Genomic DNA, 27,251 nt, shown 5'->3' with positions numbered 1-27,251 from the left:
GATGCAAGCTGTTTCCTAGAACTCTGAATTCATAGTTAGGTTTTTACGATGTTTTCCCTTTCTTCTTTTATTTTTAAGGGATGTAATTAAACTAGGGTGGGGTCATCTTGGTATCCAAAAACACTACCGGCGATGTTAATTTAAAAATTGAATCCTAATCGCTATGAAACAAGGCACTAATCCTGGAAAAATGTGTGTCTTTGGTACTATTAGTGCATAAAGTTGTAACTGTTTGGAAGATTAGGACTGAGAGTTTTAATATAGATGTTTAGATATCAAGTTTTAGTTTAAAAATGTACTTCTAATTTAAAAAATGTATAGTTTGCAAAAAATATATACAAAAATAGAAAACTGGTTGCTGTTATTAACCATTGTCTTTTAGGAAATGTTTCTTATAACTTAATTTGAAATATATATTTATTTTTAACTACATGTGTGTCAATGTGAGGCTTATTAAGGAATGCCTAATTATCCTACTTTAGGGCACGGGAGCAGTGCTATTAAGATTGTAATACACGTTTTGGCATATTCTCATTCATTGTTTAATATTGGCCAAGTAATTAAAGATGAACAGGGTACTTGAGCATATGAGAGCTATTAAAGGAAAATGCACATAGAATAGTTATCCCTCCAGGAATGTTTAAGACCTGATATTTCTGGCCAGGAAAGTGTGTGCTTGATTACAGCTGGTTTCTGTTCTGCAGAGGATATTAGCTACACTATGATTCCTTTGTAGTATAATAATGTAACTAAACATAAGTGATTTTTAGCATGCTGTTTGAAGAATAAGAATTCAAAGATTTCATTACCTGTTTTTTTTAAAGATAAAATTTGGATCCAAAAATGTAGTAGTTCATTTTTGTTCAGTAGTTCAAATAGAAATTTTAATAGATTCCTCTTGAATTAAACATGCTTTTTATCTTTCTGCTGCCCGTATTTTTAGGAAACACTGGTTTGAAAGAAGATAAATTTAGATGCATAAATGAAAGGCAAAAGCCAGATTAAAGATTTAGATTCAGTGATTCAAGACTTTGCACCCAAAATAAATGTGTTCCTTTTATCTGGTAGTTGTGTTAATGATCTAATTCTTTATGTATCAAATCTGCCCTGCTGAAGTCAGTAGTATGCTGAGACAGTGTTTTCTGGAACACTGGGCTTTTACAATACTTAAACTGTTGATCAAATTGAAGTATAATTCTTATTCCTGGTACCGAATACTAGATTATTCCATAGTTCCTTGCTTTTGACAGATTTTATTATTTTAAAAGTAAAATTAGTTTTCAAAACAGTATTCTTTTTAGTAAATTTTTGTCCTTCAGATTTCTTTGGGGAGGGAATTACCCTAAATTATTTTCTTTGCAGTACTGGTGGGAGATGGGAAGCAGGGGAGATTTTATTTCTTTTTTTAATTGATTTTGCCTGTTTGGGAACAAATTCCACACTTCATGATTTTTGTTTTTCTCCTGATTTATATTTACCACCTAGGAAAATTAGATTCATGAATTAAAGTAGTAGGTATTATCATTCTCATAACTTACAAAAGCAGCATGTTTATAAAAGAAACTGGTTTTGGTTGATACATATATTGCAGGAGACAGTTTACTACTATTATTATTTATTATTAAATTTATTATTTATTCAACTATTTTTAAACTGAGACATTACTGAATAATTTGTGATGGTAATTTAGTTTAATGCCTCTAGTTAATGTGGCCAAATAGTGTAAGACCCTATTTCAGTTGCTTGTAACTTTCCCAAACTTTTTAACTGTTTGTTTGGGCTGAAGTTTTCCATGTCTCTCACTTGATTGTGTATGTGATGCTTCAGCAGTAAAGGTTCAACTGTTTTTGAAAACAAGGTTAGAGAAAAATAGGTTGTTTTGCCCATGCGAAATCCCAGTGTCGGAAGTGCCATTTGCTGTCCTTGTGAAGAAAATCCACTCAAAGTGAGTCAGTTTATAAGCCTCTGAAAAATGCTATTTGAACACATTTAGCCAAGATTTGTTATTGGCTGGCTGCTTTGAGCATGCCCCATTCCCACTCAGCAACTATGTGCCAGCTGGACTGTGCATGCACAGAGTGACCAAGCATGTTCTATTCCAGATTGGAAGGGGCTACCAAGCAATTGCTCCTCCCAGATGCCAAAGGCTGCTATGATTACTAGTAATCTGAACTGAGAAGTAGGAAAGTGAACTGGGTCTCTCTACTAGCACCCAGTAGGAACCACGTGACTCCGAGAGTTGAGGAGCAGAGACAGGGGAGGAACAGGAGCAGAGTGAGAAACTGAAGTCTGTGTAAACCATTAATGTACACTCCCTTTCAGGGCCTAGAATTGAGCTCAAGAACCTTTAATCTCAAGTTCCTCAAATGCCTAGTCAATAGCTGTAAAGCCCACTGGCAAAACGTCGTGTTTCTCCTTTTTAGTGGTCCCCATACATGATAACCATCTACTACTCCTATCAATCTGTGAATCTAAAAGTCCTAATTTTGTTGATAATGTGGGCATGGTCTGAATGCTTCTGCATTATGGATTTTTTTTCAGTTTGTTTTTATAAAATCTTAGTGGTTTTTTAATATAATTTCCTATGTTATAACGTTATGTTTGCAAAATCAAGCACTCAGATATTAGAAATTTGACATTGTTCTGACATTTCCTAACTTTAACTTTGTTCTAACATACACTTAAAAAAAAACCACACAACAGCACGTGCACACACAACTATGTGTAGAATGACTGCTCCAGTTTAAACAAAAATCTGGTTATAGTCTTAAAAACACTGAAGCACAGTGGATCAAAACCCTGTGCAAGTAAATCTTTCATTTAATGTACATTGGATAATATATGAATTGGTTTATGTACAGATGCAGTTCAATCCTGTACAGACTACATACACAAAGAAATTCTATCACTGGATCCATGCTTCCAAATGAGCCATAAAAAAACTGTAGGCATTTGAAACAGATTTTATGTCTATGTTTCCAAATTAAGGTGTTGTGTGTGCTGCCTTTTTAACTATTATTTTTTATATTTTAGTTCTACTGCCAGTGTTCTCAAATAGTTGTTCCTTTCTGGCAGCTGGTGGATAAGCAAGACAGTGTATGAACATGTGTATTGCTGCCATATGCTACTAATTTAGTAGCACTTTATTGAGAATATATTGGTTTCCATGTTGGTTTATGGAATTAGAGATGTACTGTTCTATAGTAAATTTCACTCCTTTCTTTAACAACCTATTGCACTTCCTTTTCATTTGCAAAGGGACTTAGATTCTTATCATTGCTAAATGGCTCCATGTTGATGGTTAATCAGTCTTTCCAAGAATGATGTTCAGGCCTACTAGTCTCTGCCTCAGTTGTATGGGGCCCTTCGAGATAGGTGTAGAGATCCAGGCTGGGTGCCTACACTAAAGAGCTTACAGTGGTGCAACTGCATTGAAGAAGCTCTCCCACCGACATAACACTGTCCATACTGGTGCTTAGGTCGGTGTAACTTATTTCACTCCGGGGAGTGGCTTATTCACACCTTTGAGAAACATAAATTATATTGACAGAAGTGGTAGTGCAGATATAGCCTAAATGTCTTCTAACTAAGGAATAATTCACAACCTTAAGACTGAGCCCATCTTAACAAGGTCTTTGCATATACAAATATTAATTATGGATAGTTTTGGGATTTTTTTTAAGAGTCTTTGAATTATTTTTCCCCTTCCTAGCTAATTGCATTCCAACTCTGCCTCTCTGCACCTCAGCCCTGATTGTTTGAAAGGTTCCAAGTACAACTTTATCCAATAATAATCATAACTGGTAGCTCATAAAATTCCTCACCATTCCTGTGGTGAATAAGTGATCCAGAAATAGAGGGCTTCAAGGGAAAAAAGACAAAATATCGACATTTGCATGATACATTAACAATTAATTCCCTACTTCCTGTCCACCATCCTAACACCCAAAAGATTTGCAGGAAAGATTCAGGTAGCTACAGCTGTCAGAGATGGTCATGCTGTCCTTCCAGACTTGCCATATGTGGCGAAAATGCCCTGTAGTTGTCTGCAGAGCCAACCAAAATTTAAGCTTGGAAGTACCCTCACACACACCACAGATGAGCTTTCAAAACAGCTGGGGAGCAGAACCATCCCCACTCCCACATCAGTAAAGAAACATTGTACCATCTGATACGCATATTCACTAAAACTATTACTTCATAACAAATTGCTGTTTCCTCAAAAGCACTAAAATCTCTCTTGGCTTTTAGTTTGCCACAGAGAACCACGAGTGGGAACACTGTCGTTGCAGTTCAGCAACACTTAGCTGCATACCTACCATTCTCTCCCTCTTCCTCCCACTTCCCCCCAGATTCTAAACCCCCTTTCCACAATCTTAACACACCTACCATAATTTTATACCAGATTCCAATGCTACTTAATGCTACTCATCAGTGACAACTATTATAAAAAGAAATTCAGGTGTACCACATTAAGTACCACTTCAATACCTCTCACATTCAGCACATTTCTGGCAATGTAGATTATGCCAAACACTTTTTATCTGGAGAAAAGTATCACCCGAGTGCAAGAGGTAAAGCATCGTTCTTTTCAGCTTCAATAGTTTCAAACTATCACTCATAAGCACAAGACTTCAACTCATGGTTCTATTAAATGATGAGGACAATTACATAAATACATAAATAAATGTCAGCACATATTATCTACTGTAACTCATTCAAAATCTATAATATAAGATATCTGAAGCAGTTGGTACTTCAAGTTCCTCAGGAATGCATAACACACTATGGAAGCCAAAATTCCCCAAAAAGCTGTCCACACCAGAAATGCTCTACATTTTCTCATGTCAGATATCTTAATGGAAACTATATAGGTGATATATTGTTTAGAACACTGGATTTAATTTGTTTACAAGAGCTTCAAGTTAAACTACTCCATAACATATAAAGGATGAAACATGTTTTGTTGCTCTATGTATACAGTCACTAAATAATTTGATGGCTGTTAATATCACACAGTGTTTTAAACATGTAAATAACATTTCAATGTTAAGTATCGTCTTTTTTCAACACAAAACATTCAGACAATTTCATTAAAAACTCACCCTTAAAATATTAATATTTCATCACTGTATATACTACAATGGTGCAGAATAACCTGCTGAAGCAGTGGGTGAGCCTTGTGCACCATTGAAACAACTTACAACTGCATACAAGTTATGAACACAGCAGACTTTGGTAGTGCAAAAAGACCTGCCTTAAGTGGTTCACGCATTGGCTAGCCCTACGTGGATACAAAAGGAAGGCTGCAGGAAGAAAGAGGCACAAGCAATATCAGTGCAGAGTGGCCTAGATGAAAAGCTACCGTTTCATGAAAAAAGGTGCTGGCACCAGCATTTACAAATGGAGCAGGAAGGGGTAATAGTGGAACTATGACTACACCTCCCTTAGTACCAGTAAGAATTGTTTTTAAAAGAGTGAGTTGCCACTGCAGTTTATACACCCTGGAAGCTGCAAGAGGAGGTCTGGATGAGACAATCAAAATTGCTGCTGCTGTAATATGTCTTCTGCACAACCTTCTCAGTGCTGGGCTGTTTATATCCTTGTACCTATCAGTGATTGCACTACAGAACAATCACCACAGTAGTTAAAAAGTTACAAACTATAATTCTCTTCAGTCTGGATGAACTATTTTAGAGATGTAAAGTCAAATGTACCAAAGTTTGTATATTTTATGCTGAACAAACATCTACTGAGGGATAAAGACCGAACATTAAATTTAACCTATCTGATCAACATTTGAATCCAAGCCAGAAGAAAAAAACAAAAGCCTAATGAATTGTATAACCGGGCAACCATTAATATTTTGTGTTTCACCTTTGTCAGTCACAAATTCAAACTAATTTAAAAATAACTTTGACAATAGCTTTTATTTTATTCTCAACCAACCATTTAAAGATTTTAAAAGTACCTAAGTTTGGTTATTGTTACTTCTACTGCTATTAGCCCTCCAATACCAATACTAAAATAAAATAATTAGTTGTCACATCAAACTAAATATTTTGGAGCATCACAAAAATATTAACAGAAGCAAGTTTTCACTGACCCTTCCAAAGTCTTAATTTCTCTTTTCGTCTGTATCTTTGTACAGCTCATAAATAATTCAAAACATACTTTTTTTTTGATTAGGCACATAGAACAAAAGTAAAGTTCACACAAGACCAAGAAACAAGTGAATAGATTAAAAAGCAACTTGTTTCCCCTTTGATCATTTTTATTGCATTTTACTGTAAGTGAGTAATTACAGTAGTTCACTCTTTTCAAACACTGAAGTCATCTAGGAACAGACATTTAACCAGTTCTGCACAGTAAACAAGTATTTCTTCTATTACACAGAGTTGGTTCTCCTAATTTATCTACAAAATAAGTAGGGCATGGGACACTGGCAATGCAATCTTTCCCCCAATTCCCTAACAGGTCTTATTATTTGGCACGCACTATCACATTCTAATGCTGCACAAAATAAGTACAGAATCTCTACATCTCAAGTGTTTATAAAGGTAAACAATCAGAACCAATCTCACTATGAAACCCAGAGAAAGATATTCCAATTTTACTTTTATATATATGTATCCCTCTTCTACAATATTGGGGTGGAGAGGACAGACTGACACAGATTAGGAGTCAAAGACTTCACACCAAAACAATCTGTAGGAGGGATGTGAAAACAGCAAAAAAGGCAATGTGTCTGGCATGTTGATGCTGGCATGGGGGACCATGGAAGAAGGCAAAAGGGAGGAGTGGGAGAAATCAGCAAAAGAGACAAAGCTACAATCATTGAGCAGTGGCATGGCAAGAAATGGAATCTGACATGGAATCCAGCATGAAGTTGTGCATGGCTTTGCAGACAAGGACAAGAATTTTGAAATGACAAGTAAAAGGTAAGTCTGCAAAGGGATTTGAAGAATGAAGCAACATGGCCTGATAAACAGGAGATAATTTAGCAGCTGTATATTTGGGCAAACTAATGAAGACTAATGTGGATAGAAAGGCCAAAGTAGAGGTTACAGTAATTATGGCAGTGTTTGACTGGGGTTTTGACCTGTACAGCACAGGAAAGATTGTGTGTTGCTGAAGTGGCAAAACATAGTAACAACCTGGAAGCCTGGCAAGAAGGAAAGTGAAGCATGAAATAGGAACACAAGATTGTAAACCTGGGTGACAGATGGTTCTGTTGCTCGTAACAGTGGAGAAAAGAAGCGAAGAGGTTTAACCTTGATTTAGGAGGAACTACCTCTAAAAACAAAACAGAATAGTTCAGTCTCCATGCCCATTCAGTCCGTGGCCTCTACTGTGCATATGCCAACAATGTTACCTGTGACCAATCATGCAGTAGTAACTGTGCTAAAATCATCTCCAAACATAAAATCAAAAAGGTCATGATTACACATGGTGCTCAGCTATTACGGTGATAGGTGCACTATACTGGCATTGATGGAGAGAATTTGTAGATGTTTCTTCCACTAAAGAAGGCATTTGATAGACTATGGAACATGACGTAGCACTGTTATACTCCCAAACTCTGAACTACTTATGGTGAAAATCAATATCTCCTTTGAGGGAACAGAAATCACTGAAGTCCGCTTGAGAAAACAGAGAATACAAGATCCTTTTAGCTTTGTGAAGCTAGGTTAAATTATGTTTACTGGTATTTGTTGGAACTGCTTGATTTAAGTAGGAAGACGTTTGGCATAATCTCGTCTGTGTTTTGTTCATATAAAAAGTCTATTTTATATTATCTTTGATGGATGCAAATTGCTACCATTTTAAAGAAATGATACCAGCAGTTATTAGGACTTGCTTCACAGCATCATACCTGTGATCTCTTTTCATCAGAAGGCACTACAGCTCACTGGAAGTAACATTAACTGTTTTGATTCATTGCTCACCTTTAAGTGAGTTGCTGAGAAATTTTAGCAATACAAAACAGGTCAAGATTACGACTGTGTAAATGTGGAATTGCAAATAATTAGCGTTTTTCAGTGGTCTCCAACTACAAGGTATGGTTACACTAAAAGGAAATACCTGAAAATTTCTTTATTTAATTTAGTTGTGATATAAGGAGCTAGCATCGAGTTTTTCAAGCTCGGGAGTCTATAGTTAGACACTGAAGTAAAAATGGATCGATTTTAAGCATTGTCTCTCCCACAGTGGTGTGTGGTTTCTGTTTTTTAAAATTATTGTAGTGGAAGCTCTAGGTGCTGAGCAACTCTGAATTACCAGGTCATTTTTATGTAGGTGCCTAATTGTGGGCTCCCAAGTTAGAAAAAATTTGCCCCTACCTTTTTACAGGTAGGTAAATGCTCCAAGGGACTAGACAAGCCAGGATAGAATGAAATCAGGAGTTCTAGTCCCAGCTCTGCCACTGATTCATTGTGTGGCTTCTCATAGGTCTCAGCCTCTGTGTTTCATTTATCTGCTATTCATAAAATGGAGATAACACTTAGCTAGGTCATGGGGCTTATTCAGAGGTTTACTGTTTGTACAGTGCTTTAAAGATAACAAGTACTTCAGAAATGCTAAAAGATTCTTTCTTCTTACCTAACCATATGTACCTGCGGAAACCCCCTTTTGTCACACTAATACTACAGAATTCTCATTTTATATAACTGTAAAATGTAATGACTTGATCATCCCTGACCTGGGTTATAATTAAATGCATATGTTCAAGCAATCAAAGGGGCTCCATATCTAGCTTGGGGCAGATTTTCTGATGGTATTTATATTAAAAGCAAGATACCTATACTTGAGATTATCCAAAGATGTATGATGTCCATTACATAATGCACAAACCTGTTAAACAATGTTGAATTATCCTGCTCGGATAGTTTGGTGTTTTTTGTAATAATTTCTTTCTGGTCATTTTAGTAATAAATCTCACAAAAATGGTGACTGTGGATCTTCCAGATAAATACTTTGCACTTTACAAATATTCTTCAGTAAAATATTTAGCTTCTGTAAAATAACTGTTCTAACAATAGTGATGCCCTGGTTTGGAACAGATTTGCTTAACACAACCTTTCTATTAGTTTAATTTTGCTAGCATTTCTCCTTGATCCATAAAAGCCAACAGTTCAAATTACCAAAAAAACAAAAAACAGAAAAGAAAAATAAAACCACACCACACCACACACACAACACAGCAATAATGAAATTTTAGGATTTTATTTTTAAATAAACTACTAATTACATTTTAGCTTCCTATTACAATAAAGGTCAATAGGATGTTTTATAAAAATAAAACATATGTTCTATAAAAACAGGGACAAACCTCTTCCACCTTACACACTTGATTAGTCCCATTACCTGCAGAATTAATTTAAATTACAATGTAGGACTCCATTAGATTACTCAGGTCAAGCAGGATTTAGCTCTCATTGAGCTTTAAGTTTTGAAATTTTCCATTTCAACGCCACTCATTACGCTATGAATGATATAGTAAGATATAAAGAATTTTAAAACTAGAACCCATTATTGAATTTAACATGTACAAGTTTATGTAGTGCTAATGTGCCTGCATTTTAATGACTGGCAAGTCTTCTGTCAACAATAATTAATACAAGCACTGAATCTATGCAACTGTATGCAAAATATATGCATGGTTCATGGCAGAATATTCAGGATCACACCACATTTACAATTTGACCAAAACATAGACATAGCTTTTACCAGTGCTTTGTATTCATCACATTTTAAATTCCATCTTATCTAAACCATAAAACCAGTTCTACTGAACGTAATCTTTTCTGTTATATTAATTTGCAATATTGCACAGCTCCTGTATAGGCACCAAGTTTTTTATGTATATCTGAAATATTTATAGCCAGGAATGTTGCAATGAGTTGACACCTGAATAAACAACACAAATGATATTCAGTAGCCTATACTTGTTTTATTAATAAATATCAAATGTCTAAATTATAAATTTATACAAAAATGTATCTGATAACTTAAATTTAGCGATTTGAAAATTATAAAATTAGGTAGAACCATTTCTTATTCAATTAATCTACCATTTATTACCTAGCAGAGCACTGAAAACATAATTAATATAGTAAAAAGAATGGAGATACAATGCACAAGCTGATACATATTACAATTTAAATTGCTTAGTTGCTAAAAAATACTGTATGAAACATCGTATAACGACAAAGTCATATAAGCCATTAAAAACCTCTTCAACTTAAAGGCAGTGTCTGCAGTGTACAAAGTAGTACAATTACGTAACTGAAGTTTTAAATCGTGGCCCTTAAACTTTATATCGTACAATTTTTAAATGGCTACCTTTAACCTTACAAAATAATTATAATTTGTACACTTTTTTGTACAGTATAACAAAGTAGCAATCATTTTGTGTGTGTATGTGTGTGTGTGTGTGTGTGTGTGTATAAAATTAGACTCAGAGGACTGGCAATGGGACATGGAGCCTTTCACTTTTCTATCAATGGCCCAGGTCTGTTGTAACTGAAGTTATCATCATTGACAGATGTTCGGTGGTTAATGTAAAACGAGCTGGTGGCTTCAGTCCGGTTCTTGATGCTATCAACTATCACAAAAGGGGCCTCTCATTGGTAGCCACAGTAATGATTGAACGAGCATGGAGACTGAAATACTCTCTTACCCATCCTAGAGGAATCCTCTAGGTCAGGGTTTGCAGCACAGGGGTGGGGCAGTGTCGAGAAGCTTGCACTGCTGCTGCTCACGTTGTACCTGTTCAGTGGACAAAAAGAGGACTTCAGTTTCCAGTGCTGTCAATCTAGCATGTTTCAAAAGCACTAAATTTATTTTAGAGTTGAATATATATATTTCACTTTATTTAAGCTTTGTTTGCTTGATAAAGCTGTTAGAATTCTGAAAAGTAATATTGGGGCTAAGTACTAAGTTAATTTATTAAAGATGATGAAAAACAAACAGTGACAATGTACATGAAAAGATTTGCTCCATTGTAAGCGATATCTTCCTCCTGCACATACCAAAATACCTTTTGAACAAACTATGCAATGTGAAAAAATGTTACTATAACATTAGAGCAGGAGGCACCTGAGATGCAACAGTGCTAACTATTAAGGAGCTATTGACTCCCCTGACAGCAAGGAGTTAAATAGGATTTGTTTAAGGTATATTAGACTTGAAAAAATAACCTAACATAGTTCTTCAGATACATTTTCAAAGAGCTTTAGTTTTTATTTTGTATTATACAGGACATATAATACGGTACATAAAAAATACACACAGAGAAATGTGCATGCATAGAAAAAGATATAAAATAAAATTAATCTCATTCAGAGTTTTTTTATTTTGAACAGGAACAATACAATTCTAGTCAGGATTTCCTCCGATTTCCTGAGGTACCACCTTAAGCTAGCTGTTGATTATTGATAGCATGTCAGTTCTTCCATGGAGATTTCCATCCTCTTTAGGCTGAATTCCCAAATACCCCATTATCCTGAGAAGATGTGATCTTTGTGCTCAATAAGCAACCATCAGCCTCATACCTTTCACAACTCACAATACAGACATATGACCTCAAGACAGGGCAAAAGTCTAATCAAGGAACAATAGTTGTTTCTCTCCAAAGTTGCCCTTAGTATGCGTGATGTTTAGCCTCCGCACATTTATTTGCTACTCCATATATTCCTTGCCTGGACAGGTTTGCTATCCTACATGATTAACTTTACTTTATAATGTAAAATTTCATTATGTTCTTTGCTGACATTTCTGGAAACAAAGCAATAACCTATATTTAAAAAGCAAAGCTTTTTTAAAAAATTGCAACTAAAATATGCCTATCTGTATTGCACGATTTAAATACTGTAGGTCAAATGGTCTGTTATGTGCTCACTATCAACATATTTTGAAATGGCTTTTAAAAGAAACAAACAGATCATCATCCAGTGATTGTATATGACAGGAAAAAAGGATATTGCAACATGCAGTATCAGTACAGTATTTAAAAACTGCTTGTGTACTGGCATTTCATTATTGTTATACTAAGGACACAAACTCCTGTTACTGCCATCTACAAAAAGTCAATACTGCCACCTAAAGGGCAATTCACAAAGTAAAGATGTGTATTTAGTACTAGGATATTTACAGAGAACTATCAGAAATTAAATATTTAACATTGGTTAAAAGCACTTGAACTGCTATACACAATATATTTAACCAAAAATCCAAGGAACATGGATATTTTTCTTTGAAATATTAACAAGAGGGTTTTTTTCCCCCCCATAAAAAACATATTTCAAAAATAGAAACTTCTTAACTGGATCAAAAGGCAAGGATTTTCATGTATAGTAATAAGCAAAGGATCAGACCGTAGCTGGGACAAAAGCTTTGCTGGCCTTTCAGTTTTCCTCTAATACACTTAACTATTTCACATCTTTGCACCCTAAGTGCAAAATCATAGATTCCACAACAATTAGAGCAAAATATTGATCTCAAGAGAGGACAACTTTCCAATAAAGTGCCCATGTTCTGGAGATCACTACCACACTAGTGCCTCACTTGGCTAATTCACATAATATAATAATTCTCACAAAGTGTATCATTCCACTTCTCAGCAAAGATCTACTGGAGTACCTTAGTGAAGTTTCATACTAAAACCATGTTACCTTTTAAAAGTATATTTCAGTATAGTCTCTAGTGTACTAGTAAATAAGTATTTAAAATTACACATACCACAATTATGTACACTGGTAGGAAGTAGTGGGAGACTTGCTCGTTGCTTAGCTGAAGGAAAAAAAAAATCTTCCTTTCCAGTAGCCATAGAAGGCAGAAGCAAAGCTGATTGGAAAACTGGTAAGGAACTAGCCCCCACTTTCCAAAGACCCCCTCAGTTCTTAGATGCTTCCAAAGCTAGCCCCTCTAGATTCTGCACCACAAAACAAAACACTAATCTCTTGACCATCCCCAACCAGCACCTTGCAAAAAAGAGAACATTATGAACAAGAAGAGATTTTAAGGCCAGGGTCGGCAACCTTTCAGGAGTGGTGTGCTGAGTCTTCATTTATTCACTTTAACTTTAGTGTTTTTTAGGTTTCTCTCTCTAAGTCTATATACAATATAACTAAACTACTATTGTAGGTAAAGTAAACAAAGGTTTTCAAAATGTTTAAGAAGCTTCATTTAAAATCAAATTAAACTGCTGATCTTACGCCACCGGCCTGCTCAGCCCACTCCTGGCCTGGGATTCCGTTCACCTAGGCTGGCAGTGGACTGAGCAGGGCCAGCAGCTGGAACCCCAGCTGGCAAGGGGCCGGCAGCCAGAACCCCAGACCAGCGGCGGGCTGAGCGAGGCCGGCACCCCACACCAGCACCAGGCTGAGCTGCTCAGCCCGCTACTGGTCTGGGGTTCTGTCCGCTGGCTCCTGCCAGCCAGGATCCCGGCTGCTGGCCCCACTCAGCCCGCTGCCAGCCTGGGGTCCTGGCCCTGCCCACACAGAGTGGGTACCTACCTTCTCCCTGGTTCTGGCCCATTCTCTTCCTCTTTCTCTCTCTGCACTGAGCTGAGGGTGGGGGTGCACGGTCTGGCCAGAAGCTAGAATGAGGGAGGGGGCTCAGGGTTGGGGCAGAAGGTTTGGGTCTGGAGTGCTTAACTGGGCAGCTCCCATTTGGGGCAGGTGGGAACGTGGGGGGGGGGTGTAGGAGCTCCCATGTGGTGCTCAAGGTGGGGATGTGGGGGGGCTGGGTATATGTGAGGAGTGCAGGAGTTAGGGCAGGGGGTTTGGGGGGGAGAGGGTGCAGGAGTCGGGCATGGTGTGTGGGGGGACTGGATATGTGTGGGGAGTGGAGTCAGGGCAGGGGGTGTGGGGGCATGTGAGGGGGTGCAGGAGTCAGGGCATGGGGTGGGAGGGCTGGGTATGTGTGGAGGGTGCAGGAGTCAGGAATGGGGTCGTGAGCAGGATGCAGGGAGCTGGGGTGCATGGGTCAGGGCAAAGGGCTGCGGGCGTGAGGAGGTGCAGGAGACGGGGCATGGGATGTGAGAGGCCTGGGTATGTGTGGAGGGTGCAGGAATCAGGGATGGGGTCGTGGGGGGGATGCAAGGGGAGTGCAGGGGTCAGGGCAGAGGGCTGGGGGGCGTGGGCTGGGATCAAGGGGGTGCTCCCAGCCCCCTGCCCTGAGTGGCTCACAGCAGAAAGCTGGAGAGATACGCCCCGCTCCTGCCTCCTTTCCCCATCTCCTTACCCGTCTAAGCAGGGAGGGCTCTGGGGCTATTCTTCTCCCCTCCCTCCCAAGGGCCATCAGCGGCAGGGAGGGAGAGGAGGCGAGGCTCGACGCAACACGCTGGGGGAAAAGGCAGGAGAGGGGGAAGCTTGGCTGCAGGCGGAGCCTGTCCTACAGCAGCAGCCAGCAGGACTCGGCTTGCATGCCATCTTTGGCACACATACCATAGTTTGCCGACCCCTGTTTTAACTACTGCATATAACTTTAACCATTAGTTACCTTTTTCAGGGAGGGCTAGATCTATGGTCCTATTCTGTCAAATGAGGCAATTTTTTCAGGTACACAACCACAAATTCTCCCAGTCTTTCAGAGCTAGGACCATAGATCCTCTGTGTGAGATCTTCTCATCGGGGAACAAAGTAACATCACTGAGATAAAAGACTCCCTTACTCTAAGCAGTCACACCACACTGAGCAGGGCCTGCCTGCCAAAGGCTGCATCAGCTGAAAACAGAGGAAAAACTAGTTGCAAACTTGGTAAACTATGGAAGGATGACCAAGTTGCAGCTTTACAGATTTCATTGCAAGGGTTCCCATATTTTCTCAGTCTATGACGCTGCCTTGTGCCTGTCTGGAGGATTGACTCTTTTTGCTCCATATGCCTCAGCAATGAGCCAGCATATTCACATGACACAGATGGTTTAGATGCCTTTGCACCTCCTTTCCTTATAGTCTCAGTTCTTTTAATATAAAGCTTTAAGACCTACTTTGCAATCGGCAAATGCCATAGATTCTCCTTTGGATGAAAAGGATTTGGACAAAAAGGAAGGCAATGATATCTCCTGAGTTTGATTTAAAAAACAAAAAACCACATTTCACTTTTGGAATAAAGGTGGGATCCACTCAAAACCACCTTATCTTTGTGGAAAATGTAGCAGGATGGATTAGCTGTTAATGCTTCCAGCTCGGACACCCTTGTTGCTGAGGTGATAGTGATCACAAAGGTCATTTTGATAGTCAAATATTACAATGAAACTGATTTCATAGCTTCAAAAGGTACCTGCACTGAGGCACTGAGCACAATGTTCAAATCCCAAGACAGATTTCTATGAGCTGTAGGGCAACACAGTAGCTCAATTGTCCTAATGAAGCAACATAAGTCCTAACGTGGAAAATGGAAGATTTTCTGGATACACTCAGAATTGCCACAGTGCAGAAACGTATACTCAAATGATTAGCTTGTAACCTGAGAACAAAACTATCCTGTAAAAATTCCCAACATGAGACACATGATGCTGAACCCATCTCCCTCTGCACCAAGGTTTGAAGCTAGAGCATATCCTAAACTAAGCCCCATTTATTGATTTTCTCTTAGATGCCAACAGAGTTTCAATAAGACAAGCTGAACAACCCTTTCATTTTAGAAACTTGCTTGCAAATGCCAGGCTGCTATCTTCTTGTATTCTGGGGGAAAACTAGACCATCAGATAATAAAACCAGACTTGGATTCAGGAACAACACGTCAGTGGAGACACCATTATTAATAACCTGGATGTAAAGTAACTCCTCACTTAAAGTCGTCCCAGTTAACGTTGTTTCTTTGTTACATTGCTGATCAATTAGGGAATATGCTCATTTAAAATTGTGCAATGGTCCCTCATAACATTGTTTGGCAGCCGCCTGCTTTGTCCACTGCTTGCAGGAAGAACAGTCTGTTGAAGCTAGCTAGTGGGGGCTTGGAACCAGGGTGGACCCGCAGCCCTGCTATCAGCTCCCAACTCCCCTAAGTTCCCTGTGCAGCAGCTGCCCAGCTGGCTACCAATTGTTGGCAGTTCAACTGTCCCTCCCCCCACTGCCACGTGCTGCTCCTGCCTTGGAGCTGCTCCCAGGAGCCTCCTGCTTGCTGTGCAGGGGAGGGGAGAATAGGAGGGCTGATGTCAAAGTGTCCCCCTCCACCCTACTCATGCCCAACAACAAAATGGCAAATGAAATTTAAAGTGGATAAATGTAAAGTAATGCACATTGGAAAAAATAACCCCAATTATACGTACAATATGATGGGGACTAATTTATCTACAACAAATCAGGAAAGAGATCTTGGAGTCATTGTGGATAGTTCTCTGAAGACATCCACGTAGTGTGCAGCGGCAGTTAAAAAAGCAAACAGGATGTTAGGAATCATTAGAAAAGGGATAGAGAATAAGATGGAGAAAATCTTATTGCCCTTATATAAATCCATGGTACACACACGTCTTGAATACTGCATACAGACATCGTCTTCTCATCTCAAAAAAGATATACTGACATTAGAAAAAGTTCAGAAAAGGGGAACTAAAATGATTAGGGGTTTGGAACAGGTCCCATACGAGAAGAGATTAAAGAGGCTAGGTCTTGTCAGCTTGAAAAAGAAGAGACGAAGGGGGGGGATCTGATAGAGGCATATAAAATCATGAGTGGTGTGGAAAAAGTGAATAAAGTAAACTTATTTACTCGTTTCTATAATATAAGAACTAGCGGCCACCAAATGAGATGAATGGGCAGCAGGTTTAAAACAAGTAAAAGGAAGTTCTTCTTTACACAGCGCACAGTCAAACTGTGGAACTCCTTGCCTGAGGAAGTTGTGAAGACTAGTACTGTAACAGGGTTTAAAAGAGAACTAGATAACCTTCATGAAGGTTAAGTCCATTAATGGCTATTAGGCAGGATGGGTAAGGAAGCCTCTGTTTGTCAGAGAGTGGAGGTGGATGGCAGAAGAGAGATCACTTGATCATTACCTGTTAGGTTCACTCTCTCTGGCGCACCTGGCATTGGCCACTGTCGGTAGACAGGATATTGGGCTGGATGGACCTTTGGTCTGATCCAATGCGGCCATTCTTATGACAGGGCTCAGGACAGAGAGAGCTTGCTGGCCACAGCTACTGTCTCTACTTCTTGATTTTTTTTTTATTTTTTTTATTTTTTTTTTTAAAAGGAGGCAACTTACTTAGACTGAGGTCAACATACTTAAAGGGGCAACGTGCATTTTCCTCTCCTCCCCCCCCCACAGGCTGTGTGTGCGTCTGACTGCCATGCTCTCCCCCCTTCCTCCATTTGTGCTGCCTTGTAGAGTGTGACGCTACATTAACAATGTGTTAACCCTTGAGGGCTCAGCCAAATGCTAGTTCATCATTTAGCAGTAAAGCATTCCCTGGGAAATATCCCACTTTCTTACTTCACCACCTCAACCAAGCTTCACGATCATCATTGCTGTGTACAGTATTAAACTGTTTGTTTAAAAATTATACTCTGTGTGTATAGTTTTTTGTCTGGTGAAAAAAAATTTTATCTGGAACCTAACCCCCTCCCCCTCATTTACATTAATTCTTATGGGGCAATTGGATTCGCTTATTTCACATAAAGTCACATTTTTCAGGAACATAACTACAACCTTAAGTGAGAAGTTACTGTAGAGAGAGCATACAGATCAAATTTGCAGATGACAAATCCAGTGGGGGTTGCCAAACCTTTAGAGTATAGAGTCACAAATCAGAGGGATCTTGATAAATTGTATGAGAACTGGGCTATAGGCAACACAATGAAATTCAACAAAGAAATGTCAAGCGCTACACTTAAGGAAGAAAAACCAAATGCATAAATACAGAATGTAGAATAACTGGCTTGGGAGCAGCATTGCTGAGAAGGATCTGGGAATTGTGGTGGATCATGACCTCAAAACATGATTCAGCAATGTCATGCTGTTGCACAAAAATAAAAATAAAAAATGCAATTGTACAGCACTTCTCTACTTGGCGCTGGTTATGTCTCAGCTGGAGTACTGTGTCCAATTTTGGCCACCGATGTATAGAAAGAATTTAAGAAACTGGAAAGGATCCAGAGGTAAGCGACAAAGATGATCAAATGTAAATCATATGAGCACAGGCTAAGGGAACGGGCAGGTTTAGTTTGGAAAAGAGGAGTTGGGAGGAGGGGAGGAAGACATGATAGAAGTCTTCAAATACTTGAAAGGTTGCCATAAAAAAGATGGAGTAAAAGTTCTCTCTCTCTTACCAGAGAGGGCAGGACAAGAGACAATGAGTTCAAACTACAGCATAGCACATTTAGATTAAATCTCAATTAAAAAAAACTTCCTAACTGTAAGAACATAGGACAATAGCGCATAGACCGCCTCAGGAAGTTGTGGAAGCTCCTTCACCGGAGTTTTTCAAAAGGAGGCAGGATAGCCATGTGTCTTGAATGGTTAAGACACAACAAATCATGCACCTTGGCAGGGGATTAGACTAGAAGACCCTTGTGGTCTCTTCTAACCATATGATTCTATGTTCATGAGGTCAGCAAACCAAGACTTCCTGGGCTAATGGGGAGCCATTAAAATCACGTCTGTTCCTCCTTCCTGATCTTTTGACTTTCCTTGGCAATGATGGGCACTGTGGGAAAAGCAAAAAGTAAGCCCTTTGACAGGACACATGCACCTGTGGCTCCTGGCTGTCTCTCACTTGAAAAGTATTGGTGACCCTTCCAGTTTGCTTTACATAGAAAAATATCCAGAATCAGAGTTATGAAAGTTTTGGTGATCAATCAGAAGGATTAATTGTGAAGACTCCATTCCGCCAAATTGATTCTCCTTCTGCTCAGCCAATTGGTTTTCATATTGCCGGTACCCTTCATGTACAAAGCCCTGACAGACTGTAGATGAGCCTTCTGCTCACTGCATCAATGATGCCACTTCCTTTTGTGGATCCTTTGACCTTGTACCAACTCCCGATAGTTTACGCTGGCTATCGTTGATGTCTTGTCCACCACTACCAAGATGTGACCATTCAGCAATGCTTCAGCCATTTGTTGAAAAGCACACTTTATTGTCTCACTTCCAGACAATGTGTGTTTTTCTTTCATTCTGAGAAGGACCAAATCCACTGAATCACTGACTTTCTCAGGGAACTCTTCCCAGCCTTTCATACTTGCATCAGTTATAATAGACCTTCCTGGCTCCCCCACAGCCAGCCCTCTCTGGAATCTCTCGACACATCCAGCAAATCAGTGAATTCAAACACAAGTAACGGAACCTTCACTTTCTGAAATGTAAAGTATCAGAAGATAGCAGCAGAAGGATACAAGAATGCCTGGAGAGTCCTCAGAGATATTCTTGCCCAAGGCACTATCCCTATGCAGGACACGATCATCCTTAGAATCATCCTAGGAACCATTTGGCAACAAGTCAGACCAGTACAGGTCATGCTTCCTTTGTAATCCACTCTGCTTGGTGGAGGACTGCTCTCTCCCTCCCCACCCCATTCTCAGACCATTTCTGGGACCCCACTGCCTTTCCCTCTTACTAGAGTTAAATGGATCAGGAAGCGGGGACCTGTTGTCTTGTTGTATCAGCCATTAGGTGCCCAAACCTATTCCTCCTCTTTTAGTAGATGTCTTCTTTTAAGATGCTTCCAATTCTGTTTTATCAAGGAACCTGACTACCTATGGAACAAGTACCTGCAAAGTTGCAACAAAAATGAATTTTATAACCTAACCTACTGACTGAGTCCCTTGGCTGCTATGGGAAAGGAAAGGGAAAAAAAATAAAAAAACCCACCACACCAACACCACAACCCCACTCACACTCATAACACGCTGCTCAGTACAATCCAGCAAGAGCAGAGTTTCTCAAACTGAGGGTCCCAGCCCAACAGGGAATCAACAAGACTATTGGGGGGGGGGGATGTCCAGATCACAAAATAATATTGTGACCACCTTTAGATTCTTTGCTCAGGTTACCATATTTCAAGTTCCCTAATAGAGCAGGGGTTCTCAACCTCTCTTTCTGAGGCTCCCTAACATGCTATAAAAACTCCATGACCCACCTGTGCCACAACTATCTTTCTGCATATAAAAGCCAGAGCCGACATTAGGGGGTAGCAAGCAGGGCAACAGCCAAACCCCATGCCACAGAGGGTTCCACAAAGGTAAGTTGCTCAGGCTTCAGCACCAGGTGGCAGGACTCAGGGTGGTGGGGCTTTGGCCGCCCGGGGCCCCAGTGAATCTAATGTTGGCCCTGCTTGGCAGACCCCCTGAAAACTACTTATGGCTGGTTGAGAATTGCTGAAATAGAGAACACTACTGCAGGGAGGTGGAGTGGGGAGGGTACAGCAGCAGCGGGTCTCCAGCTACCCAGCTCTGAAGACAATGCCACTGCCAGCAGCATTGCAGAAATAAGGGTGGCAATGCCATACTGTTACTTTACACTTTTTGAGAGGTTTCAGTACTGTTGACTTCAGGGATAATTATAACGTGCTCCATTTAGTGTTCCTATAAGTATGAACATTAATTTACTAATCACCTTTTTTGGGGGGAGGGAGGAAGATGCGTGAGGAATATTAACCAACTCATCTTCTACCACCTTGATCTACATTACTATTTCATTTGAAATTATGTAATATTTGCCTTGCAGAAATTAGCTCCAGCCAAACAAATAGCAGCAGCAGCAAAGTAAAAACCATATCCTCACACCAACGTGTTAAACTTGAAAGGCTAGTTCTAAAACAGTTTTTCCATTTATGTTCAACTACTCTGAGGTAGTTAGATGTCAGTTTTTACCCTACTATAAAATCAGAAACTGTCAGAGCACTTATAAAAATCAAGCCAACTAAACAAGCTTGGAGAGTGGAACGTTCGTTACTTTTTACTACATTATCAGACTGAACAATTGCCCAATGGTGGGGAAAACACCCTGCTTTGCCTGCATTTTCTCTCCTGTTTAAATAAAATATAAAAATAAGGAGGCGACACTCTAATGGGATAGAAACAAAATACTTCATATGTAGTAAGACATGTACACAAAGTAACCAAGTGACAGTGTAACTTCTCCCATCTTCTTTCTCTGTCTATTGTTTGTAACTTTCACTTAATACAGCAGAACCTCTGAGTTAGGAACACCTCATCAATGGAGATCATATCGTAACTCTGAAATACTTGTATCTCTGAACAAAATGTTATGGGTGTTCTTTCAAAAGTTTACAACCAAACATTGACTTAATACAACTTTGAAACTTACTATGCAGAAGAAAAAACAATCTTAATTTAAATGAAACAAGCACAGAAACAGGTTTTCTTACCATGTCTTTTTTTTTTTAAACTTCCCTTTTTAGTAGTTTAACACAGTACTATTGTGACTTGCACTCTATGATTTTATGAAAATGTTAATGTAACTGGAATATGCTTCATGCAAAAGGTATCATTACAAAGCTTATAATCTAGAGCGTGATCATCCTATTTATATAAATGTACCACTCTTGTATCTGAAACTAGAAATATAACTCTGAGGGCCTATTGTAATTATGCGAAGTGTGGACCATTAAGGGCGGATTGGAATCTTGATGCCTCCCATTAACCCGGACAATTAACTGCAGATGGTTCTGTTTTACCTGTAAGTCTTCCTGTATGTGTGTGCTGGCAAGTGGGTAATAATGTCACCTGAACTGGAATCCATATTTAACCTAGTGCTTATCTATGGGGGAAGGGGGGGGCAAGAGAACCTGGAGGGACAAAGGACTGCCGCCTCATGCAAAAGATAAATAAGTGGGTGAAACAGAGAAGGAGGCAGCCATCATGAGGAATGCTCTACCTACCCCTGAGCTGGAACAAGGGCTGTACTAGGGGAAAGGATTGTGCCCAGACTAGGAAGGCACCCAGTCTGTGAAAGAGACTTCTTGAAACATCTGAGGGCGAGATCTTATCTGTATTCAGTTTCTTATTGTATTAGACATAGACTTGCATGTTTTATTTTATTTTGCTTGATAATTCACTTTGTTTGGTCTGTTACTTCTTGGAACCACTTAAATCCTATTTTCTGTATTTAATAGAAATCACTTTTTACTTATTAATTAACCCAGAGTATGTATTAATGCCCAGGGGGGCAAACAGCTGTGCATCTCTATCAGTGTTATGGAAGGCGAACAATTTATAAGTTTACCTGTATACATTTTATACAGGGTAAAACGGATTTACTTGAGTTTTAGACCCCATTGGGAGTCGGGCATCTGAGTGTTAAAGATAAGAACACTTCTGTTGGCTGCTTTCAGTTAAGTCTGCAGCTTAGGGGCAAGTAATTCAGATCCTGGGTCTGTGTTGGACCAGACGGGCGTGTCTGGCTCAGCAAGACAGGGTGCTGGCAGGGAAAGCAGGAGCAGAAATAGTCTTGGCACATCAGCTGGCAGCTCCCAAGGCTGTTTCTGTGATTCAACCTGTCATAACTACACTTTTTTTGTTTGGGGTGTTTTTTTTTTGGGGGGGGGAAGGAGGAGAGAAGGGGAGGTCTCTGCTGCTGATTACTACTTCCAGTTCCAAATGAGGTGTGTGGTTGACCAATCAGTTCATAGCTCTGAGGTTCTACTGTACACCATTTAAACAGTCAGAAGTTCAGAGCAAAGAATTTGTCTATTTTATTTTTTTGTAAGGTGCCTCACATGCTTTTGGTGCTATGAACAGCTAGTCACCAAAAAAAACAAAAGGTTCTTCTTTCCCTGTTCTTACCCACCAGCCTCATAATGGAGTTACTCTGCAATGTAAGAAGCAACTGAAGTGTATTCATTGGTCCACATTTCATTGCAAAGCAATCCTCTCTCTAAAAAAGGAGATTTTACTACTGGATGGCTCTAATAGCACTGGTTGTTCCAAACAATTTGTTATAAGCAAAATCTTATTTACTCCACAGCAAGCTGGACCTAAAACTACATCACAACAGTGCTGCAAAACTGGAAGATTTTAAACTGACTCTGGATAAAAAAAAAGAAAGGAATTGTTTACATATGAAAATGAATAATGAAGAAATTAAAGAACCTCTGGTATTACTTTGATATCAAACATAATTTTAAGACATCCCTACATTTTCATTTGATATGCTACAGTTATTCAACTGGCAACCTACAACTGCATTATAAAAGCTGTTGGGAGCAATGGAGGTTTTGGCTGCTGGATCAGAGGCAGCTGGGATTTGTATGGAGGTGATCATGGAATGAACACATTACCTAGCTGTTTAAAGCGGTGGTTCGCAATCTTATTTGATCAGGCCCCCTTCTTTGTGTCTGTTGTTGTTTATTCTCCCCTTCCCCAAGCACATATACCATCATCCAGCTCTGAAGGCAGAGCAGAGACCAGCAGCTGCTGGCCAGGCGCCCAGGTCTGAAGGCAGCATGCTCCAGCAGCAACACAGAAGTAAGGGTGGAAATGTGGAAAATGATATTTGTAAATATCACTTTTCATAGCAGACTTAGTGCCCCAATGCCACACTTACTTCTGCACTGCTGATGCCATCCTGGGGCTGAGAGCCAGAGTCCAGCTGCCTCCAGGTGAGGAACGGGGTGGACGAAAAAAGAGACTGAGCACAGAGGCGGAGGTCCGGCTGCCTCCTTTATACCTACCACCCAGGTGTGCACCGCCCTTCCGCACAAGCCCCAGCCACCTGGGCTGACAGAATCAACCCCCTCACACACATACCACACAGCTCACACCTCCCGTGACACATTCCCATGCTCCCTTGCAAGATCTGCCCACATAGTTTGAGAAATGCCAGTTTCAAGTCATCTGAAAGGAAGCTTAACAATGCTGATGTTTATACTATGGTCACTAGGTTTCAGACCCAATCCCACTGAGAGTGGGGAAAGTCGCCACTTTCAGGTGTTTTTTCAGGCTGCCTGCAGACATGAGGTAGCTTCACTGGTCTACTACAACTACTATGCACTACTAAGGTGATGCAAAGCGGCCATAGGATTCTGACTAGAGGTGGCCAGCAAATAAATTCCTCCTGTACAGAAATTAGCTGCTAGCCTAAAGCCAGGGGGAGGATGGCACAGGAGCCGCTGTGCTGCCTCCACCAACCACAGCTCTGGCATAGGAGGTCAGAGTGACATTCCCAGGGTAGAATCTGGACTGTTGGATTTTGCCGCCCGCTTAACTCACCAGTTTGGTGTGCTCTATGCCGTTTTGCCACTTGAGCTGCCACTATGGCTACTCACCCCAGCCTCTAGCAGGTAAATCACCCCCAGACAAATATCAGAGCGCTACGTCCATCCATTCTTGAATTACAGATGAGATATTCAGGTGTCACCGTTAGTCCTAGTCTTGGACCCCAGAAATGTGCATCTTACACTGTTTAAGACCCCTCAAATCAGAGTAAGCTCATTAATTAGTTTGTGATTCCTTCTCAGGGTATGAACATGCACCAACCTTGGTAATATGTGTAGATTCCTCAAACTTCAGTCAAAAGCACACATGCTTAGGTAAAAATTAAAATAAGTATTAACTACAGAAAGAGATTTTAGGTGAATATAAGTGATATAGGCATAGAAAATCAGAACTGGTAAGATAAAATTGCAGCCTAATTCCTAAACTTTATCAAGCTAAATCAAATTTAAAGCAATAAGGTCTTTTTAATGCAAAAGCCTACAATAGTCTGTGCTAACTAGAAAGTTTTCCAGTTATGACCACTCCCCCCAGTTCAATGATGTATTTGTCTTCCAAATGATCCTGTTGCCTTCAGTATTTGTGATGGTGGTAGTGGTGATGTGCTGATGATGTCATTGTCCCTTATTTTATACTCTCCTGCAGGTGCTCAAAAAAATCTTCCCTACATTCAGTCCTTCATATGAATGCACTTTCTTGCTTACATCTTTTGTGTACACAAAGTTTGACATGTAAGTCTTGTGTTCACAGTTCCTTTCTTATTTTTAAGGAGCTGATCTATGGGCATTTCTGAGACTCAAATGTTTCAATAACAAACTTAGGGCAGAATCTCAATTTCTTATACAATGATGATACATACATTTCAATAGGACACTAATTGTCAGATTATGACTTTTCAATGGTACCTCACAAGGCATACTTTGTACGAATATATATCATAAGCATATACAAGTGGTGAATATGGGGGTACAGGTTATTTTGAGGTACAGTATGTCACAGCTGGTCACGGGAAAGGGCTGTTTAAAGTGGAGTGGAGCTCCACTATGTCTATCCACCACTAGCTTAAGATCAGCAAGGCATCTTATGCCACTATCATAAGTAAGAACAGCTCCAATTTATGCCAGGGCTGGATTGCAGAGTACCAGGGAGCTGCAACCAGCTCCTTGATGTTGCCCCACCTTCCCTGCATTAAGCCAAGCTCTGGAGCAGAGAAGAATTCAGCTCTCTGACTAAGCACGGTAACATTGCATCTACATTCTCAACTGTTATTTTAGCAAATGAAACGGCTAATTTTGGGGTTTTAAAATGACACCTCTGATTCTGGAGTACAATTCTGAAAGAAGGAGTGGATCCCACAGAAGCAGAATCACAGATTAAACTGTGATCACTGTTTATGAAATTGATATGAAAGCTGAACTTTTACTAATGAGTAGATTTTCACAGTAAGCTTGAAGCTTTCTGGTTTTGTTTGTTCATTTTTTAACATAACTAAAAGTCTGAGATGAGTCCACATGCAATCTCAGCCGCCAGGGAGCACTCTACTACTACATAGTTTCATATTAGAAGAAACAGCCAATGAAAGAGAAAGAAGGGAGTTGCTCTGCAATCTTATAAACTGAAGCCACAACAGAACTTTTAGAACGAAAACACCTTTTCTAAAGGCCTTAGTCCATAAAACAATCGCAAAGAAGAAAAAGGATATGTCTATACAAATTATGTGTCTTGCATTTTTTAAAATTATTTTGCTAAAGAATGTGTGATTTGAGGGAAGCAGTCGATGGATAAATCTGTCTACAATGTCCCTATTAGGGGATTAAAATTTCAGAAGAGTACTCTATAATGACCCTAACAGAAAGTTATAATTTCAGAAATCAACTGAATTGTTGTGTAGCAAAAATTCTTGTTTTTATGAAAATTCCCTAATGCAAATAGTTAGGCTGTCACAAATCAAGGACTATGATTTCAGGTGAGAAATATGAAAATACAATGGGTAAAGACGGATGCCGTAATTAAAATAAACAGCTACACAGAGGGTAAAATTACACAAGAAACTGCATAACCATATATTTACAGTGATTATGCAAATAGCAGCTAGTTACACTCTTTAGCAGTCATATATACATAAAATAATCTGGTGTGCACAACTGCAGTTACTACTTATTGAAATCTACATATGCTTTTATGCACAAACTGTGAGTCTTCACATCTGGGAGAGTTTGTTTTTCTGTGTCTCCTTGGAGTACTATCTAAGCCAAAAACAGCCGGGCGGGGGGGGGGGGGGGGAAGAAGGGGACACCACCTTTTTCCCCGCAAATGGATTCTGTAGCGTTGGGGGCTGCGGGAAGCAGCAGCCAACACATCCCTTGGCCCATGCCGCACCCCGCAGCCCCCACTGGCCTGGAACAGCAAACCGCAGCCAGTGGGAGCTGCAATCAGCCAAACCTGCCGACGCTGCAGGTAAACAAACTGTCCTGGCCCACCAGCCGACTTCCCTGATGGGCCGCATGCCAAAAGTTGCCGATCCCTTCTCTACTCTATTGCTTTCAGCAGTTGCTGGCTTTGATGGTAACAACTTGTCACTTCAGAGATGGCCTCCAATATCTAGGTCACAAAAGCCCCTGTATTACTCTTCAAGAAATGTTACTGTCACAGTTATATCTGCCTTTTATCATCTCAAGAACATAGCTCTACAGGAACCTGATTGTGAAATATAGTTTCACATTTCCAGATTAGACTACTAAGTTGTTGTACTTGCAAGCATTTCCGATCAGGCATTACAAAATCTACACATCTGAAACTTCAGAGAAAGTGGCACTGACTTCCTGTTACATTCTTACCAATGTGTTTAATTATTGTATAAGATTTTGAATGGACTTGACCTGTTCTTATCTTATCTATATGATGCCTAAACACATTTGATAAGAAATCTGTTTCTAGACTGAAGCAGCTTAAAAAAAAAAAAAAGTAGGGTAGATCATGCAAGTGCAAAAACATACACTTACCTGGAGTGATGTTAAATATGCTGTCCACCAAGAGGATTTATCAGTACATACCAAAAGAGTTTTGACATTCAGT

At 39.8% G+C, this 27,251-nt stretch overlaps 1 protein-coding gene across 8 annotated transcripts in view; it reads right to left on the bottom strand.

The window, feature by feature from the left end:
* The window catches only part of FBXL17 (F-box and leucine rich repeat protein 17), a 486,275-nt gene that overhangs the window by 426,536 nt on the left and 32,488 nt on the right, over positions 1-27,251 (bottom strand). The window lies entirely within an intron of this gene.

This window comes from Gopherus evgoodei, chromosome 6 (assembly GCF_007399415.2).
Source record: "Gopherus evgoodei ecotype Sinaloan lineage chromosome 6, rGopEvg1_v1.p, whole genome shotgun sequence".
Lineage (NCBI taxonomy): Eukaryota > Metazoa > Chordata > Testudines > Testudinidae > Gopherus > Gopherus evgoodei.
The sequence above is the reverse complement of the archived record's forward strand: the minus strand, read 5'-3'. Positions and strand labels throughout refer to the sequence as shown.